At 41.4% G+C, this 21,667-nt stretch overlaps 1 protein-coding gene across 4 annotated transcripts in view; it reads left to right on the top strand.

The window, feature by feature from the left end:
- THSD4 (thrombospondin type 1 domain containing 4) overlaps positions 1 to 21,667 on the top strand; it is a 312,906-nt gene that overhangs the window by 23,846 nt on the left and 267,393 nt on the right. The window contains exon 1 of one of the 4 annotated variants that reach the window (XM_065688397.1): positions 10,196 to 10,429. The exons of 1 other annotated variant lie outside the window; for it this stretch is intronic. The gene's annotated coding sequence lies outside the window, so the exon portion shown is untranslated. 2 more of the 4 variants (XM_065688398.1, XM_065688399.1) reach the window with 2 other exon arrangements.

Genomic DNA, 21,667 nt, shown 5'->3' with positions numbered 1-21,667 from the left:
GGTTCTGACTTTATTTATTGGAGCAGAACTGTAAATCATATATACATGTGGATTAGTTTTAAAATACTGGGAGGGTATGTATTTAAAACATGAGAAAAAACAGAGCTCACTGAAGTGCAATTATTAAAAGTAGAAGTTGGACTTTAATACTATTTGACAAAACTCTGTCAAAACAGAGACTCCAGGTACTACAAATATTGAGGGAAAAGCTCTTGACAGTCCTGGCAAGATGAGTTTGAGGACATTAACAGGGAAGGGGGAACACACATCAAAGAAATCAATGGTGCAGAGCAGAAATTGATGTCAAATTTCTGTTAAAAATTTATATTTATTTAAAAAACTCTATTGCAGGTGGTTCTGATAGGCTTCCTGTCACACACAACAGGGCAGACTGTAAGTCAGTGGAATAACATAAAATAACATAAAATATAAGAAACCAAACAAAAAACAAATCAATTTGATTGGACTGATCTCACATCAGTATGTGACTAGCGCGTAAGACTTACAAAGGCTACTTCTTAATTCCCATAAAATCTTAGAGTGGAAATTTCTAAAACACCTGTCTACAATGTAAGGACTGAAGATTTTTTGGTGTTTACATTAATATATGTCACGTAAACTTTTACTTTTTCCTTTCATTTATGAAAAGTATGCTGAAACCACATATGTGTGCGTACATACATACGCACAAAGCTCAAGAAAAGAACCAGCTACCAAAACTGGAATGCAGAGTGCTCTTGTGGAAGTGCGTGCTTTCCACAGATGTTTGTGTACAAAAACAGACTGGGGCAGGCTTCATTCAGGATGAACAGACAGTATGTAAGATGCATACTTTCCCTCTCCTGTTCCTTTTGTTTATCTGATTTTGTAGAAGGATTTTAATGAACCCCACAGAACTGCAATAAACTACAGGAACTGTAAAGTTAGAATCCACAAACACTACAAATAGAAAAATTGCTATAGAGCTTCTTTTGTGCCGGTGAACACATCTGGTCAAAGCTACATGTAAACTTTTCTTCTCTGTGCAGCTGAAATGCATGAAGAAATATTGCTCCTCGAAACAAAAAAAAAGAAAAATTAGCAATACCTACTTGAAGGAATTCAGAATGAGATATTTAGATAGTGAGGAGTATTGTACTCACTCTCTAAACATCTCTTAAGTTGTTCTTCCAATATGAGAAAAGTGCCTTTTCTAATGGTACTTCTATTTACTTCTTTACAGAATGTGAGAAACCATCTGAACTGAGGCTCTGTGTGTGTATATGAAAAATATACTTACATATTTTGTAATTGTCCTGCTGAACAGATGTTGATACTATGTAGGTTTTCTGGGAAGGTAAATCAGTGAAGCAGAGGTTGGGTGTTTTGTTATGTGGTATGCGGTATGTAGTGCATAACAGCCCTGAGAATATGCCTACACTGAGATGTTCCAAGAACCCTGGTCCTCCTTGTCCACTTGTGTTTGTCTGTGCTTGTCTCTTGTTTCAAGTGCTTGGAGTCTATAGACCATCTGCTTGAAACAAACTGACTTCTGTTTGTATTATGGGCAAAACCAGACAGCGTATGAAGTCTAGTTTACTAACTTGTCCTCATTTTACTCTTTATATCGGATAGTATTTTCCCACTCCTCCCCACTCCCTTAGTTTCTCCCCTTATTTCACTGTAGCAGATAAATGAAATTTGATAAAAGTTTCGGACGCAACAGCTTTTTTGATAGGCAGGGTTATGTGTTGCTTTGAGGGGCTGACAGAGAAAAGCAAGTAGTGAGCTGCTACACAAGTGCTTGTTGGGACCCATTACCACTGGGGCTCAGCCTTTGACTGAGTGGAGTTTGAGTCAGGCTTCATGTTGACAGCTCCTGCCTGGCAAGGGAGCAAGCTGGAGACAAACAGGGCTTTGCACAGCTAGGTGAAAGAAAGATGACAAGGCTGGATGGGCTTGAGGTTCTTATGCCACCTGAGATGCTTGTGTAAGCTCAACTCTGCTGTATCATCTCAAGGAAAAGATTCTTTCTGCTGTGAAATAGCTGTTATTTGTGTGAGGTGTTTGGAGGAAGGAAGGAAGACTATACTGACTACCTATTTTACACCTCTATGTAGGGGTAAATAAAGAGTGGAAAAAGGCAGGATTTTAACACTTCAGTGCGGCTTAATGCTTCTTAAGAGCCCAAACAAATAAAAGGAAGAGTCTGTGTTTTGTACAGTAAGTGTTTGGCACTTGTGGTTAATCAGACTCAAACTGTTAAATATTAGCAGTTAAAAATTGTGCATCCTGTAGTTGCTAGATTATCCATTGCTAAATTGATCTGAACCTATAGCTTGGAAAATATATTCAAATGTGCTAGGACTTCTTCCAGTTACTCTACTGGTAAACTTCTACAGAATAAACCCTAGGGTGGGCTGCTTGGATGAGGGAATTGTTGTTCCTAAGTTATGTGGAACATGTCTGCATTTCTTGCCCCAGAATGACTCCCAGTTTCTACAGAAGACAGGGTAAAACCTTGTTTGTATTGTGCTCATAGAGCTGTGAACACTTTTCACATTGTAGAAAGTGTGTTACAAAGAAGCTGGATAGTCTTGGCCTTGACTGTTTATGTGAAAGGATAACTCGTACATATCCTCCCTAAACTGCTGCGTGCATATGCCTCATCCTAAAACAAAAACTTTTAAAAAAGTGAAATTGAGCACATACCCATTTTCCACTGTCCTGTCTTTTTCTCTCTTTAATAACCTAATAATTCAGTCATTCCATGTTGTTCAATTGCACTTTTATTCCTCTCAGTGTAGAATGGAAAGCTTGATGGTATGAGGGCTAACACCCTCCAGTGAGAGTAAGAAATGATGCAGGCCTGTTAATGTTCAGGAGGTACAGGGGAGGGGGCAGCCAGAGTGTTTTCTTTCACGGTGTTCTTCATGCATTGGAAATGTTTTGAGGATAGACCAGTGTTTTGACATAAGATTTGCCTGCAGATCAGTACGCAGGTTGCCTGTGGTCCAACTGTTTTCATGAATCGGGGAAAAAACATCTAGGCATGTGTACTGTATGGGGAGGCAAGCCCCATAGCTCAGTACTTGCATCATCCATACGCCTTTTATTTGTTTTTGGTAAACAGCTCTCTTCTGCTTCAAATTAATATCCTGATTGAGTTGCTGATACAAATGTTGAGCTATTTAGCATCAAGTTGCCAGCAGGCAGCATGACAACAAGTGATGATAGGAGTGTTCTTGACAATGACTTGTGTTCAAGTATCTGATCAGAGCCATATCACAGAGCCTCTGCATGTTGTTCTCCAGGTTAGACATTCAGCAAGTGCTTGAGTATGGACACAAAAGTGTTTCTCAGTGGCTATGGTTTTCAGGTAATTTTAGGTTCCACCAAGAATCAGTAAATCAGGAAAAGGGGTAGTGTTGAAGAGAAAACTGTCTGAAAACAGCTTCTATTCCAAGCTAGACACATGAGTTAGGTCTCTGTATGTGTGTCTGATATAGGTACAGTAATGTGTACTCAAGTGAGGGGCAAGAAATTATGACCACAAATTAAATATTAATATTTTACTCTTACATTCCTGGAAATATTTCTGAGGTCTACTAAGGTTCCTCTGCCATTGCCAAAGGACACCATGGCTGAATGCTTTATGTCATATTTAATCTTCTGTCTTCTCAGATATTGTCTGTCTTCATTCTTCTCTTGGTTCTTCGAATCATAGAATGGTTTGGGTTGGAGAGGGCCTTAAGATCATCTATTTCCAAACCCCCTGCCATGGGCAGGGACACCTCACACTAGACTAGGATGCTCAACCTGTCCAAACCGGCCTTGAACACTGCCAGCGACTGAGCTTTCACAAGTTCCTTGGGCAGCCTGTTCCAGCGCCTCACCACCTTCACAGTGAAGAATTTCTTCCTTATATCTAATCTATATTTCCTCTGTTTAAGTTTGAACCCATTCCCCCTTGTCCTATCACTACAGTGTCTGATGAAGAGTCCCCCTGCAGCATTCTTGTAGACCCCTTCAGATACTGGAAGGCTGCTATGAGGTCCCCACGCAGCCTTCTCTTTTCCAGGCTGAGCAGCCCCAACTTCCTCAGCCTGTCTTCATACGGGAGGTGCTCCAGCCCCCTGATCATCCTCGTGGTCTCCTCTGAACTTGCTCCAACAGCTTCATGTCGTTCTTATGCTGAAAGCACAAGAACTGTGCAGAGTATTCCAAGTGGGGTCTCACTACAGCAGGGTGGAGGGGCAGGATCACCTCCTTCAACCTGCTGATCGCACCTCTTTTGATACAGCCCAAGATACGGTTGGCTTTCTGGAAAAAAAGTTCTTGGGTAAAGTTGCATTGCTTAGGGGATGGGGGGAGGGGGAAAGGGAGAGGCTGATAAGTGTAAAACTCAAAAAAGACTTTAAAACAGTATTTCAGCCCATAACCAGTAGTGTTCAGACAGGTGTTGGCAGAAATAGCACTGAGGTAACAAAGAATCCAGAGTAAATCAAACAGCATAAACTCCAACTACCAATCGAAATGCAGCCTTGTTTCATTTCATGACCAAACAATTGCGCCACTATTCAAAGGGCTTATTCTTGTGTCATGTGTGTTGCCTTAAGCAAATGAGCTCTGGGAACCTGCTTGGGAGGAAAAAATTAAAAAACAAACAAAAAGCCCGACAGGATTTTGTCAGAAGATTTATCCAAAGTCGGTATTTGTGAAGTCACAGCAGCCCGGGAGGAATCCATGCTGTTTCAGTACCACAAGCAGTGCCATTGCTTCCACAGTGTTTTTTGGAGTGTCACACGTCTGAATCAGCGAACGACTTCACAAAAGCAATGAATGGGCCAGGGGCTTGTCCAGACCGTGTGTCTCTCTCATTCGCTGCCTGGAAGGGTCAAAGCTCCTTCTGAAGAGCAGTTTCCGCAGCATCATCCTGTTATTCCCACACTGCTTAGAAGGCTCAGAAGGTTCAGTTGTAGAGCTTGGTGAGAAAAGCACAGATTTTGCACTGAGGGGGTGCAGAGCAAAGAGAAGCCACCATTTTTGTGGCGCTTAACAGAGGTGGTTATCTTGGCTGCAGAACTTTACTCCAAGCTTCTAGCCACATACTGCCCATTCTTTAAACCAGTACTACCTGTTTGCACTTTAAGCACTGCTGTTTATGTTTTCTCACAAAAAAAATCCCTTATTTAGGAGATTAGGATCTTGAGGGAGTTAGGTGTTTATACTCTCCTACTCAGGATTTCCTGTCCTTTGTCTCATAGCTGCTTTTCAGCTAGAATACAGGACATTTGGGGTCTTATTCTTAGGTCTTTGTAACTATCCCTTTGCATCTAGAGGAAATGAAGATGTCTTAGGCAAAGATTTTTGGTGACTGGGCATCTGGAGTTTCTAACCTGTGAAAGATATTAAAGTCTATTATTATTTCTAAGGCCCACGAGTTGAGTTCTTAGCTCTTTTCCGTAGCAGTATTAAGCAGTAATAGGGTTGCTGCCTAGTGCAGTGGCTTGCTTCCTGGCTGCTTGTTTCTGAACAATTTGGGCATCCTTTGCTTTCACTTACCACAGGTTATCTAGGTCACTGAAAGGTTTCTAGTTTATGTTTCGGACTAAATCTCCAGTTATTTAACAGTTTTCAATAGATCTACAGCTGTGCATGGCTATTTTTGGAGGAAGATATATTTTAAGTAAACAGTTCTGATCTCCCAGCTTTTGGGGTTGGTAGACCCATTTAGAGAATGCCTCTCTGAAGGCAGACAGACTGCACGCAATGTGGTGCCAAGTCACTCTTCATTTATAAATATTAGAATGTGTTGTAGTTACAGATGTAATAAAAGAAAGGAGGTTTAAATTATACAGCTGAGAAGCAAAAAAGGAAAATAAATACAAAACAGCATATGCTGTGTGCTGTAGGTCTTCAGTCTTGCTATTAGTAAAGATAAGAAAAACAAGCTGAAAAGGCCTCTCAGTTGGATGACTCTCATGTTTTCCTAAATGCATATTTTTGCTTCACTGAAATCTGTATAACATAGCCTTCTGCTTGTCTTTCATTCATGTTCTCTGCTGTGAAGAAGGTGTTATAAAAGGAAGGCTTAAGCAGGAAAGGTGCAGACAGGTTATTTGGCACAAGCTTTATAATACTAGAGATGATGGTTAGCAAAAGGCAATGGAAAAAAGTAGTGAGGATGTCCACATAAAGAAAACTATTCAGGTATGTATGTGTATGTAGCACAGTAATAAGAGTAAGGGATGTGGTCTATCTAGTGTACATGATCTGGCTGGTGCTTATCCAGAACATGGAGAAGTCCTCTAGTGTGACCAAAGAGAAATACTGGATATGGAGGAGAAAGGGGAGAGTCTTTTTGCTTAGCTAGAAAGTAATCATGTCCTGCTGTGCTGTTGTGGAGTTTTACTTAAGAGTGAGGCGGTTGGTACCACAGCCCATGGGCTGCAGGTCCCAGGGAAGTGCCATTCCTGGGTCTTGTCCTCACATGCAAAGTAGAAGAAGCATAAACCAGACATGTCCTCCCATTTCTGTAATGTGACATACGAATTGAAAAACTTTCCATGTTCTAAGCATCTCTGCTGTTCTCAGGCAAACATCTGACAGGAGTGATTGACCTGCACCAGAGAAAGGCATAGACAGGGGACCTAAAATGGAGGATTTTCTAAATACAGTTTCTGGGTGTGAACTACAACCTGCTCCTGTTGTTCCATATAACTAAGCTGCAGCTGAGCTAACTACTATTATTTCCCTTTAGTGTCGTGTACTCTTTCTACTAAGTACTTCTGCTTAAAGAGTAACAGATCTAGGGGTGAACAAAACACTTATGAAACTACAGTCTTTCTTCCAGGCCAGAAAGCTCATTCAGGTCTCAATTTTTTACTCTTTTTCGCTTTTGTTTTTGGTTTTTGCATTAGTGGTTTCCCCTCACCACCCCTAATCTTGAAATCTAGTGCTTGCATAAAAGGCACTTCCCAAGGCTTAACTGTGCCACTGACCTGCGCTGGACATGTTGCAAATCTGACATTGTCTTCCATATAGGAGGCAGCAGATTTCTAACTCTTTGCAATGTTGACGCCTGCTCTCATAAAGAGGAGGAAATGAAGCAGAAAGATCCCACTGTGACAATTAGTGGCTCACAGAGAAGTATTGAAGCAAATAGTAAGTGGTTGAAACAATTCAAGGAGGGAAACTCTAGCTTTCTACTCTACCACAATCTAATCTTCTTTCTCAGATTCTCTCCTTCCTTATCCCAGTGGGGATTTTCACACACTTTCCCACTGTTAGCGTGAGATGATTCTTCATGACTAGTGTGCAGCAGTTCAGTCTTGCAGGGCAGCCCCCTGTTCTATCCTGTTATCTGCTTGCCAGTCTTATCATTTTATGCTGTAACCTAGTCTGAATTTTCAAAGTAGCATTAATGTCTTGTTCCCAGGCTGCTGTAACCCAAAGAATTTTAATGAAACTAACTGAAAGAGATTCCTATTCTTTCACTGAGGCAGCTGGCCAAAGAACTGGTTCATGGGCAGGGAAGTCTTTCAGCTTTGGAAGTAAAAATACCCTGATACCTCTTGCATCTCAAACCTGAATCTTTGCAACTTGCTGGGTGAGTGGTGCTGGTGGCTATCCCTGCCCTCACATGAGGAGATGAGATGCGGCTGGACCACCATGTGCTGAACAAATGATTAAGCAGGTTAATTCCTGTCCTCACCCAGATCTTTCTTTTCTGGTCAGTTGATACACCCCTTAAATGAGTGCTTTTCTACTATATCTTCCGCTATCAAATTAAAACTTCGCACAAGCATGTCCTTTGTGGATTGCTGCAGGAAAAATTACATTTAAACTCATGAACGTGTTTTTCTTTCAAGCATTTTTGTTTTGCTTTCTATTTAAAAGGATGTTGCCATTTCATAATGCCCTTCATGTCCATCTCTTAAAAAAGAGCAGCCACTAGCCTGAGTATTTTGGATTTTTTACTTAGACAGACACATTTGTTATATGAGACCATGAAAGACTTCAAATAACATTGTAACATAATGGGAAGGCGAGGAGCTCTGTGATTGTTCAGACCAAATTGTCAGCTGCTCTGATGCACAGATACGGTGTGGGAAGGACTGATCCTCCCCCCCTCAGCAGCATGACAACAACTTCCTCTTGCAGTGCTGGGAAAACATGATGCATGCTGTTCTGAACAGTTTATCGGCAAGGGGAGGATGAGATGGAGAGATGAGAGATAGGACTCTGCATTAGCCCTTGGGAGGGTGCAATCATTCTGAAAATCAAATAGAAAATGGAAGAGATTTGGGAAATTAAAGGCAGCAAAAGAGATAGGAAGGGAAAACAGTGACAAGTGGTCATTCCTTGACTTCTCAAAAAGCCTCCTTATGGTCTCACCTTTAACATAGCAAGGCTCCAATTCTTCTGCTGCTGTTAACACTCACCTGAACCAGCCTTTGGGACCTTCAGCGTGGAGGCTAATGCCATTCATCTTCCCTTAAGTAAAAGTAAGTCCTCTTCCTCCTGAGAGTTGATTTTCAGACTGGTACAGGTTAAGTATCTTTCCCCACTATCAGGAGTTAGGAACTGTCTCAAGCTGAGCAATCCCACCATGTTGGTGAAGTACATTAATTATTGGCTTAATACCCAAGTACTTAGGTCTTTGCTCTTGAAAAGAAACTCTAGTCCATCTGGCCACAGTTGTGTCTTTCCCAGAAGCAAACAGTAGTCATGTCGTCAGCAGAGGAGATGAAGCAGAACATCCATTCTGTAGCAGAGATTTGAACTAAAATACTGTAATCTGACAGAGCTATTCCTGCCCACATGCTACCTGATGTAGCAATTAGTCACTTATGTGCTTCATTAGATGATGGTCAGAGTAGCACAGCATTTGCTTCCTCCTAGATTGTTTTACGACTGCCAAACAGGCTTCAGTCTAGCTTGTGAAACACAGCATAGCTCAGGAGGGACAGGAGGAATTCTTTCTAGATTAAATCTATGGCTTCCAAACCCATTTACTTAGCACAAGTGAGACCTCGATCTCCTGGAGGTAGCATAGCTACCCTTCTCTTAGCGTTATAATGCAGCCTTTCTTTGTGAAACATTTTAAACATGCAGCTGTATACAGCTGTCTTTTTACAACAGAGATCTGCAGTGGTGGCCATAAGGCGTCTGAAACTGCCTGGGAGTGCTATGCTCTGGGAATTGCCTGGTGAGCACACAGGAAAAAGTAAGTTTTCTGCAGTAGATCTTTTACATAGAGCCTGTTGCTGTACATGGGCTTGTGAGTGAAGCAGTTTGTTTCATACAATGAATAGCACAGTCAACACATCATCTTTTACTGGTTCAGCTGGGTTCAAGTGTAATTGAGCCCAAAATGTTGCCAAGAAAAAACAACCTGTTTTGCTGTGCTTTAAAACAATTGGGTTCACCTGGTTGGGTCAGTTCCAGCGAAAGAATAGAGCTCACGCTGGACACTTTATTTCACTGTTCAATAAAAAATGCCCTTAGGGATCTTAGGCACAGCGCACTTAATGCAAACCAGGAACAGAGAGACAAATTCAGTTTTTTTTCCTCAGATGCTGACTCAAAAGTTATCAAGAAAAGATCCTCCTTGTATATGCTTATCTGTGCTTTGCTTTTCACAGTGCCAGTGTATCACTGTTTCTGGCTTGGTTTCAAATCTCAGACTTTTGGGCAAATACTGGCAGGAACCACACATTATCTTCCAGTCGTATTTCTGCTAGAAGCAGATGGTCTTTAATCCAGCCAGCGAGTAGGAGGATGGCAGTTGTCCCTCTCACATTTTCTTGTAGCAGATGAGGGCAGCAGCATGGAGTGCGTTAATACCCGTGTCACAAGCAGCGCAAGGCTGTGGGAAGTGAAAAGGTACAGTGTAATACACTGCAATGTAATTCTTGTACTGCAGCCGCGCAGGGTGGCTCTACCGGTGGCGGCCGCCGCTGCCGCCCGGGGTTCAGGCCCGCGGTCAGCGCCTGCCCCGGGCACGGCTCCAGGGCTGTAACGGGCGGCTGCCGGCCGGGCACCGTCTGAGCGCCGCTATCGCCGTGCGGGCGGGCGCGGCGGCACCTGCGCTCCGCGGGGGACGGGCGGCGCGGGCCGGCTCCGCGAGGCGCCGCTGGGCTTCGCGGCCGCCAGGTGGCAGCAGGCGCGGCGGAGCGCGGCCTTTCGCGTTGCGCGGGAGGCAGGCGGGAGCGAGGGGAGAGGCTGTCCTTCGGCCCCGCGCCGCCGGCAGCCTGCCTCGAGTGCTGCGGGGCGCCCTGCCGCCGCGCTCCTGCGGACCCGCGGAGGGGCCGCCGCCTCCCATGCGCCGGAGGTCGTGGTGCTGTCAGCCCTATCGCCCCCGCCGCGCGGAGAGCGCCGTGTCGCGGCGCCACCGGACGGGACGTGCGCCGCGAGGGACGCCGGCGCGGAGCGGCGCGCTGAGGTGGGGCGGGTTGAGGCGAAGCAAGGCCGGGCAGCCCCGCGGCGGTAGCGCCCTGAGGAGGGAGCCCCGCGCCAGGTGGGCGGCTGGCGGCGGGCGGGCTCGCTCGGCGCCTCGCCGGGGGAGCGGGGAGAGGGCGTCCGGGCGGTGGTGTCGGCTGGGGCGTGCGTGCAGTGCCCCGGGGATGGCCGGAGCTGCGAGGCCGCGGTGAGGGCTGCTCCGACCCAGCTTTGCGTTCCAAGGCTCGGCTGGAGGAGCTTCCACTCTCTCCTGGCTGGCTGTGAGGGAGCTTTCTGGTCGGCTCTGCGAGATTCCTGCGCCTCGTGTTTTGGCTGCGTGAGTAGCCATTTCAAAGCTGCTTTCCTTGCGCGCTCGGTTTCCAGGGGCTGCATCCAGAGGGTGTGTAAGGAGCTGCTAAGTTTTACCTCGGTGTCCCACCAGAAGCAGTAACTGCACGTAGTCTGAGCTGAATCCAGCGGTTTGTATGAGAGAGTAAAAGAAGCGAATAACTTTCCTCACGTAGAGTGCATGCCGCAGTTGTTCCTGTGTCGGGCCAGATCTTTTGGCCTGTCTAAGCATGAACTATGTTTGGCGTTTGGTACTTCTCTTCCCATTCTCCTGCTTCTGGCTTTGTTACTCTCTTTCCTGAGCTTAGGTTCTAGCAACACTTAGGCTGTTTGTGTTCAGTTGTCAGGCTGCAGGGGTATATGCCATAGCTCAGGGGAATCATATAGAACAGTTTGGGTTGGAAGGACCTTAAAGATGATCTACTTCCAACTCCCCCCTGCCATGGGCAGCGTCACCTTTCTTTAGAATCTCAGAATACCTTTCCTCTTCCAGCTACAGCTTTACATTTTTTCAGCTGTCAGTGTGTCCACATTGTGTGTTTAACAGCCCTTGACACACTTGCCGTTAATTTGTCCAAGGGTAGGTTTTTGTATTGTGCTAGAAGCTAGAAAACCTGTCAGCAGTGAGTTCCACAGGTTAGTATGTTGTGAGGAAAACCTGCTTCCGTTTGTGTCTTAAATCTACTGCCTGGTAGGGTTTAGTCCTTATAAAATGGATTATACTTGTTCTCAGCTCTCTGTGCTATTTCAGAGCTGTGTTCTTTTGTTACCTGTTTACCTCAGCTATCCCTTATTTCAAGGTAAAAAATTCTTAGCTTTTTAGCCACTTATATGGGAGTTGTTCAGCATCTCTTGCCAGTGTCACCACCTTTCACTGTGTTTTTTTCATTCTTTTCTATTTTTTTAAAATCAAAGGATCAGCAAAACTAAGTTATATTCAAGGTTTCAGTACTTCATGGGTTACATAGCAGCATGATGACCTCTGTTAGCAGAGATGACAGATTCGAGTTGGTGCATCAATGATGTGGATAGCCAGCAATACAGAAATATTTGTACCTCACTATGTGGTCATCCATTGATGAACCAGTGCAGTTTGGTGTTTTTTATCCTAAGCAACTGTTTTAGTAACTAATTGTTAGTAGTTCAATACAGTGATACAGCGCTATGGATGAAATGGTCACCTAATAGGCTGTTAGTAGCCTGTTAGTAGCCTGTCAGTACGCTGTTTCTCCTGTCTTCTGTGGCAAAAGCAGGAACAGAAAAGAGCCTGAATTTATCTGAGTTTTGTGCTGTTTGTGGAACTGACAATGCATTTTTACCAACTTGATCTGTCAAGTTGTAGCTTGTCAACTCAGACTTCTTTCTAGAGTAAAAGTAGTAGTAATCTCCTGATTGATGTGATTTCCACCCATTCAGTATCATCAGGGGTTTAAAATTGCCTTTATACTGCTAAAATTCATTAGACAGCAGTAATTCTTGATGCTTGCTTTTCCATCACCTCTCTCCCAGGGAATCTAGTGGAACAATTTTAGTTAAGCAGACTAGGAGGAGAGACTACCTTTCAAGGAGAAAAGTGCTGCAAAATGAGAATGTTTAGCAAAGTTAGAAATAAGAGGTCAGCCGCTTTGGGCTATCATATAGAGGCCTTTAGAATGTTTGTAGGTAGGAACCATAGATTATGTGTCATAACTGTGCCCTGAACATAGCTTGTCAGGTTTTATTTAGGAGCAGGGTTAATCCCAGGCCTTGCTGATGATGACTCTCATTAGAAACAGCTCCACTGGAATTGAAGGAGCAACTTCTGCTTCCCGACTCAAACCATCAGAACCACTTGGAGGTGTGGTGCAAGATTTCTGTTGTTTCACACTTCATACAACAGGTTCATTCAAAGCTCCAGCAGATTTAATTGCAGAAGATTTATTAGGTTGCTGATAAGCAGTGATGAGTTTTACGATTGCAGTATAAAACCTTTGCTTCTGTTATAGAACAAACTGAATAACTATGTTAGGCAAACATGCATAAAGTCAAGCTTGAAAACAAACCAAAAATGAAGAGAATCATCTTGAAGACTTGGGTTGGCCTGAGTGTGATTCTGTGCAGATGATGACAGCAGAAAAGCTGGTTTTCCACATAGGAGTCTCAATTCTCTGTGCTGTGACATCAGATGTATGATATTCAGACCATTCACAGTGGCACTTGTACTGAAAATGGAGGTGAAGAAATGCCAGTTAGACACTTAGTTGTGGTACTTTGGATTTTTTTTTTTTTTTTTTAACTTAAAAACTCAGATTTGTCATCTGCAGTTAAGTGCAGCCAGTATAGAGACTTCTATAGACTTTGAATTGTTCTGTTAGAGAAAATTAAGGTTTGATGGTTAAGCACTTAAACCCCCAGAAAACTCTGAAGTCAGCAGTGGGTAAGCAATTTTAACTGTGTCTCCTATAGTGCTGTATTATAACAGGCTTCAGTTGTAGAAGGTTGTTATTTTTTTGTAGGAAAAAAGTAAAAGCAGAAATCTTATGTATGAGATCAACTCCTTAAATAGTTAGGACCTTAGCATTTCCACCAATGCAGGTAGGCAAACCATTTTGTAGCTTTTTATTGTGAAGTGCTTCTGATGGTCATAGTGCTAGCTGAAGAATGTATTCTGTGAGGTCTTGTTCCCTTTAGTAGGCACCTACGAAGTTCAGTTATTAATTCTTTTGTTTTCAGAAAGCAGTTTAACCTGATACAAATGCAGTTTGGAGGATGAATCAGATAATTGTAAAGCTGATTCATTTACAGGTACACGTGGTTTAAATGTGATCAATGGACATGATTGCATTGTTAATCTATAGTGGGTTAAGAATGGATTACTGTGTGTTTCGTATTTAAATAACTTCTCTTGCATTCAGGATAGCACAATACACTAGAAAGGTATGTTTTTATATACTACATTTTTAGGGAGAATGCATGGTCTAGTACTTCATTTAGAAGATTAGGGAGATGTTAAGCAGATATAAATAAGACTGATCTGATGGGCACTGAACTTGGCCTCATATCTTGCCCTTTATAAAGGGAATGTAGCTGTAACCATGTGTTTCAGTGTTGCCTCATGATTTTTTGTTTTGTTCTTTGTTAGTTGACAATAGCAGGTATAAATTCAGTAACTTAAAATGACTTGGGTTTCTCCTCCTGGAATGTTCTGTCCCACCCAATTTTCTTCTGGGGACTTGTGAGTGTCATGTCACACATCAAATGCATGTAGGATCTCTCTGCAGGGTTATGGCATTCCCAGAGATGGGTCAGTGTTCATCGTTTTGGTTACTGTTAAACCATCAGCACTTGTCAACACCATCTACAGACATCTGGCACATGTTTTTAAAATGGTAGTACCAAGCACTGAATGTAGGGCTTCTTCACAGGAGCTGTTCTTGCACTAGAAATATTCCAGTGTTGATATGATCTCAATGTGATCCTTGTGAGAGAAAATAGCCTTATCTGTTGATAGGTGATATATGTGTGAGTTGCTGGAATATTTTCAACATTACCATTTTCCTGCTTTGTGCTGCTGATCAAGTCTTATTGGCATCTTGCTCCATTTCCTTTATCACTGAACAAGGTATGATAATTACAGGATATTGGCCAGCTATTAAATTTCCTGAAGATAATTTGCATGCAGAGTGCTTTATGCTTTCAAAAAAAAGGCACTGGAATAAAAATACTTACTATATATGAACAAAATCAAGTTATATAGCATGTGCCTCAGGTTTATTACTGTGTTTCTTCAAATCACATCTTAAGGAGTTGCTTGTTGGCTATTTCACATCAGTCTTGTGCTGCTCTCTACTTGGCATCCCACTTCAGTATTTATTTTGGTCCTGGTTTTGGAATTTCCCTTCACAGGAAGATTCCATACTCCTTATATGGAAAAAATATAAAAAAAAAAATGGCTTTTTTTTCCCATCAGTTCTATAGATTCTTTTTTCAGTAAGTGCAGGAGTTGCTATCTATTTTCTTTAAAGCTCTGTTCTAAGGGGCAATAAAGTGAAGGAAAAGGTTATCAGTATCTTCAGTGGCTTTTGGATGAAGGCATTTCCGTGTGATATGCTCTTGTAATTGGAATGACCACTGGTTTCAGCCATAAAATCTTAGTGGCTTTTTAAAGCATCATTTCATTATTTCTTTAAAGCCTATTTGTTGATACCTTCATTCACATGTAAGGAGCTACTTCTGCGTATCTCCTGGTTTTACAAGCTGGCAGTGCTCTTTATTTCTCCAGTGGGACAAGCACTGTGTTTGAGCTGTGGTAAAAGCTCATTCTCTCGTGGTAAAATGACTTGACAGGACACATGAATGCAACTGTTCACAGGCATCAGCTCATATTCCTTATTTGCATTAATCAGTTGGTGTTAAACATGAAAATTTTCAAGTGTTGATATGATCGTAGTCTTGGCGTTTAGCCTTGCCTGAAGTGTGAGCCCTCCTTTCCTCAAACATTTTTCTATATCATCACTTCAGCACAGCTGTCTGTGAAACAGAAATCAAAATGAAATTCTGTTTTGGCAGGAACAGGGAATGCCCCACCACATAACAACTGTCAATTTCAAATTGACAAGTAATAATGTATTTATGAAAGGTGTGGGGAGGGAGGCTTTATCTGCACAGATATATTTAACATCTTCACCTGATTTGTGGAAAGAAATGGCTAAGCTTCAGAGATCTGAAAAGAAAACTTACTGATCAGGTGGTGACATTTAGCAGAGTCACAGAAACTACATTTGTTGTCCAGTGGCAGTTAGTGTGCAGTACTACCTCAGTTTAGGAATCAGGAGGTAGGTTTGCTTCAGAATCACTAGATTGGCTTACAGATCCTGACGCATTAAAATTAATATATATGAGTTCATGTTTGTGGAGCCCTTAGAATTTGCAGTCTCGTCTTTCACAGTACAAGAGCTAGTAACTTGTGATTTAAATGGGAGTTATGCTTGCCCTGTAATTGGTTCCTGGAACTGGGGCCTTTGGGAGACTCTCTGGGTGCCAGAAAAATGATGTTTAAATTACAAGACTTGGTAGATAAAATTCAACCCATTGTAGAAGATCCACTTTTACGTAACTGTGATCCATTCCTTTAAGACTGCTATAAACTCACAAACTCTGTATAGCTATGTATGATTAAGTGTATAGAAAAACAGAATTCTTCAGAAAACTACTGTTTCTACTGCATTTTTGTTAATTTCACTTTGCTTACTTGTGCTTTTTCTTAAGAGAAAAATACTCAGTTTTTTGTTAAATTCAAAGGGTAACTGTTGTGACAACGGCAGTTTCAACTTCTGAAATTGCTTTATCTGTGTATGAGGGTTGTGTAGGTCTTTTCTTGTATAGGAACGGAGTTTAGCAGAAAAACATGGTAGCGAGCATCATCTTTCCAAATTTGTCTCTGTCAGTGTAGGAGGAGGGCTGGTGTGACACCTTGGACCTTGCTTGCCCAAGAGGTAGGGCAAGGCCTCTTCTTTGTGACTGCATGCCCTAATGAGTAAAAAGAACAGGAGAAGAAGGCTGCCCAAAGTTAAATGTTTGTTGTGAGCATAAGGATACTGTTGAGCATAGTGCAGAAGTAGGGTGGTTTCTTGCTCATTACCTTCTATGTAGGTCATGATACACAAGTTGGAATGTGTTTTCTCTAGTTTTGGGAAGAGAAGGTGGGAGATAAGCCCTTTTATAAAGCCCTTCTTCATAAAGGCCTTTTTTAAAGCCCTTCTTCACCCTTCTGCTACTTGGTGAAAAATGTTTGTTGTGCTTGGCCTTGCTGGATCAGCACTTGGATGTATGTGAGCATGGAATACTACTCACAGGGAGAAAAATGTCACTTAGCTATTCAAATATCCTATGACTAAAATCTGTAATCCTGAGTCAGGAAGATTCCCCTGACAATCCGTTTGGATTAGGTGGAGCGAAGAACATGTAAGGACAAACCGACCTCTAAATGGCAAATTCAGTGAAACTTGACAATAATCTGAGAGTAAATGTTAAGTTTTCAGAATCCTGGTTTTTTTTTTTTTTTTTTTGCATGGTAAAGGTGATTGCTGTAGTCCTCGTTTGGTAATATCAGGCTTCTATTAATTGGTTGTACATTATACTTGTATTTTTGCTTAGTTGTTTTTTATTTAAAACATGTAGTTTCTACAAAAGTAAAAAGCAGAAATATTTTTGCTTATTAGATTGGCAAAGAGAAGCAAGAGCCTGTCCAATCCCACCCTGCCTAATTACAATGACATGACATCCCATGACACAAGCTGCCCAATAGAGTGATAATTTATATGGAATGAATGCAATTACTTAATCTGGCAGCAATGAAAGCTCTGTCTCCTTTTTTCTGTAGTTCCACGAAGCTACATTCACTGGGGAAGTGAGTGTGGAACAGTGGGCGAACCTCCTTGCAGATCTTTAGGGCCTGTATGTGGAATTTAAGCATTTAACTAGAACAGCATAATAAGGATTTAATAGAGTATGTTAACCATTAACTGTTAGTATTGTTCAGCTTTGATGGCCCAGGAAATAATGTTCATGTGTTGAAATATGGGGGTTTCGGCAGGATGCCACTTTTTTTATTTTTTTGTTTTAAGTGACAAGCAGCCATGAAAAATGTAATGTCCTATATTCCTTCTTCAGCTATTGCTTGTAGTTGTTAATATGGATTGCACATCAAATAGGCTGTCTCTCTCTTTTCCCTCTTCCCCCTGTACCACCACTCCCCTCGCTCCCCAGTTCAGGGGTTTGTTGCTTCTCATAGGGATGTTTAAGATGTTGCGGTATCTGGTTGAGATTTATTACTTAGGCACTGACAATACTGCTGTAATCAGTTGTCATAAAGCTGTCTCTCCTGCCTATATTTGTTACTGGCCAAATTCATCACACCAAGGCTGAAAGCAGAGTTGTATTTTGTAAGCGTGATTAAAATTTTAATAATAACAATAATTTACACTTATTTTCAACAAGAAAAAAATGCCAGTGCGGTTTTGAATCATGAGGGCATCAAAGGACTAAGATGTCTTTGCTGCTTTCAAAATGTTAGAATTGGACAGAAACTGATCTGACTTCTTTTGAGCCATGCTGCTTGTGATTAAATTGTGATCCTTTCTGCTGCTTTGAAATGGAAGGGGGGAGAAACTGTTTCCAAATGTATCTTGCCAGCGATTGAGGGTTCAGAAAGGTGAGGCTGGTTTGTTTCTGCTGTTTTCCTAAAGTTATGTTAGAAGGGTTTTCAAAACTCTGTTTACTCAGACCATACAGATTTTATGCTTAACCAGGAAACACAGTGTCAAGCAGTGCTCAAAGAATAATTACTTTTGAGTTGCATTCATTTAAGCAAGTTTTCACCTATCTCCAACAGCGAAAACTTGAAGATTGCAAGTCACTGTGTAAAACCTTACTTTTCTATCTTGAAGCAGCATGCACAACAGCAGTAGGCTCCGATTTAAAATAAGCAAACATAAATAACTTGGTCATGTTTGGTCTTTTTTTGAATGTTACCACTGATGTTACATACACTGCCTGTGGCATAGGGGCTATTTAAAGCAGCAGCTGAAGTCCTCTATTGGAGGAGCTACTCAGTTTTCTTTGCCAGCACTTTATGACTGGCTGTTCTTGTTGTCTTGCACATCCAAGAAGTCTCTCATTCATATTTTAAGTCCCCTTTTTTCAGTTTGTAGACACATGGATATTTTGCCTGGAGCATTAAGTGATGTTAGTCTAATGTCAGTGTGCTATAAATAACCTGCCCTCAAGCACAAGTAAATTCAGCCTCTACTGCCAAGAGGTGACCTTTGATTTTGTTTTCACCTAGCAGTAAAGGCCCTATTCAGAGTTCTTCATTATCACTTTACTTAGGCAAAGCCCTAGCCACTTGAATAGGTGTGCTTGAGCAAGAATGGTTATAAAAGTTCCCTAAGCACAGTATGATGTCAGAGGTTTCTGTGTTGTAGATTAGTTCGATAGACCAAATTAGATTTGACATTTGTTGAGGTTAGAAAAGAGAAGTAAAAGGTGGGTTTGGATTTTATTGTGAATTGCATGGCCACCAATTCTGCAACTGCTACTACTGCTAACTACTGTTACTGTTACTACTAAGCTGTATCTGATCAACAAAGATAGTGAGCTTATGTATTAAAACATTTGTTATATATGTGTTGATTTTAGATACATCCAGAAGGCTGTGTATGCTGTCAGTGGCTAGACCTGTATCATAGTAGACACACTTTCCCACTCTCTGTATCCTCCTATCCACATGTGCTGTTGAACTATGAAGTGCAAAGTCCCTCAAAACTTAAGTGTAATAATTTAGCTCAAACTACTGTGCTGCAAGCTGGGATTGCAAATAGGTTATTTTATCCTGAAAAAGTATTGTATGGCTTAATGGGACTAATCCCTGTCATGGGGGAAAATAGTGTATAGCTAAATGGGATGAAGCCGCTTTTTTACTATGCTGTAACTAACTATACTGCTGGTTTCCACTGTTCTGTTAAAAAGGGGATTTCCATTAACCTGCTTTTCTTTGCAAACCCACGCAGGAGCTGTAGAGAAGTATGATATTTTTTACTGTATTTCTCTTCAACCTGGTTTTTGCAGATATGAGGGTGGGTACTCATATGCATAAGCTCTGGTGAATGACTTTGCAAGTAGAAAAGTTGATTTGGTTCTTTCAAAGTCAGATTTTACAGTCAATTCTTAGACCTACTGTCAGGCAAACCTGTCTTTAAAGCAGCAGCAGATTTACTTATAGGCTGAGAAATACTCAAAACTAGAGTATTTCTGACCTAGAAAGGGTGACTGGAAGTCAGCAAGGAATGCAGTCATCCTGACTCATTAGTTCAGTTTTTTGCATAATGCTGTTAGCAAGGGTGACAAGGGCTGTTGGTCATTCTTTGAGGTGAGCATCTTTTATCTGTCAACCATAAACTCATTCTTCACAGGCCACTGGATGGCATCTGCCAGACTATATATTTCCTAATAGGGAGATTTTAATCTGCAGCGAGTGAAATGTTTCAACTTTGCTGCTCAGTGATTGATAGCCTGAGATTCCTTGAATGCATGATTATCTTCATGCTTTTGTGTCAAGGACTAATATCATCTGTAGGAGTGTAAGAGTTTATGCAGTTTGCATTAAATGGGCTGAAATACTAACTGTCATCTAGACCACCAGAGCACATGAGGCATAGCAGCAAGACAAGATTTGTAGAATGTCTAAAATCCCTTTCAAACTGACAGGATAAGAATAAATGGCTCCCATTCCCCACCCTTAAAGGATCTTGCAGTTCAGTTTTAAAGTGCAAGAGGCTGAAGGGTTCACCACATGGAGCTATTATTGATACAAGCATTAGGGTATTTCTGGAAGACTGAACCAAGTAAGGACTTCAGGAAAATTATGTTCAGTGGCTTCAGTCTCAAGGGGTAGAATTGGGAACATAAATTGTTTCTGGGTTTCTGAACATACGAATGTTACATTTCTTTTGCTGTCAGTAGTCATGCTGAATCTTCATTTCTGTGTCTTAAAAAGACACAATGATACTGTAGTTTGTCAACCTCACTAATTAAAGCTGGGTAATCTGGCATTTTCATTTTTTATCCCTATTAATATCTTCCCATAAAGAAGAGATGCACCTCTGTAAGTGTACCCCTTTAAGTATTAAAGGCTTAACAGCACATTTGGCATCTGATGCCACTGTCTTGGATGACTATCCAGTTTTGTAACAGTGAACTTTTTGTGCAATTCTGTATATATCAAGCCTGGAGAATAAGAATATTCAATGTCTATCTTGTGCTGGAGCCCTCGTCTAAATTTTATTGTGAATGAAAGCTAAATAGAACATAGTGGAACAGTTCTTCAGTGTGTTCTCTGAGTTATACCTGTATTTATTTGCATGCAGCATTTAATTTTTACAAAAGACCTACCAAACGACCTGTCATCATCATTCCAGTTGCCTGTCAGAGATGTGTTGATAGTTTGTTGTGTCATATTAGGTTTAAATTCCCTGGTATTCTGTTTGAAAATTATGAAAGAAATACTTAATTTCACAGTGCTCTTGTAAAGACCTATCATTAGACCTGTTCATCTTTTTGTAGAAACATAAAAGAAAATAAATCTTCAAATTCCATTGTTGCATTTCTGTGCCAGTATGTGGGCAGCCTCACATCAGAAAGGATTTTAATGAGAATTAAGTTAGAATCTTGTAATTCTTATGATATTATTTAATAGAAAATTAATTTAAACAATCTTTTATAACTAGTTCATAAGTATTCCCCTGAAAGCATTGTTACTTGGAGGTATTAATTATGCAGGGGAGATGTTTCCTTCACTGATACTCCAAAGAAAATATTTTGGTTTTGAATAAGCAAGCAAAGATTTCAGGTCCCCATAACGTGTTCTCCTCCCTCTTGTGTTCTAACACTGGCACCCCAAGGACCGCAGAAATCTGGCAAACAGAAAGGAAGGAACTTTGTGAAAATTAATACCTGGGATTGTGTGTGTTCATATAGTACCTTGACAGGGACACCAATTTTTCATTTTCTTTTTTGGAGGGCAGTGGTAAATTTAAGCATTTAGCTACTATTTAATTTCTCCCTTAGAAATTCACAGGATTCTTATACTATTAGAAACATTTCTGTATGTTCACAGGGCATTGCTGGATCTTTATATTGTCCTGCTAACATGAATCATCTCTAATTCAGAGAGTGGGCAGTTTCACATCTGGTTTTCTATTTGTGTTGGAGCAATGTGGAATGTTAGTTGAGGCAGACTAACGATACACACGTCTATTCACCGGTAAATTAAATATTTATTTTGAAGTGTACCTTGTCACCAGGAACACTTGATCCTCACCTCTGTATGCTGTTGAATGTTGCATAATACTCAGGC

The sequence above is a fragment of the Lathamus discolor genome, chromosome 8, assembly GCF_037157495.1.
Source record: "Lathamus discolor isolate bLatDis1 chromosome 8, bLatDis1.hap1, whole genome shotgun sequence".
Lineage (NCBI taxonomy): Eukaryota > Metazoa > Chordata > Aves > Psittaciformes > Psittacidae > Lathamus > Lathamus discolor.
This window is presented reverse-complemented; position numbering and strand designations above follow the sequence as displayed.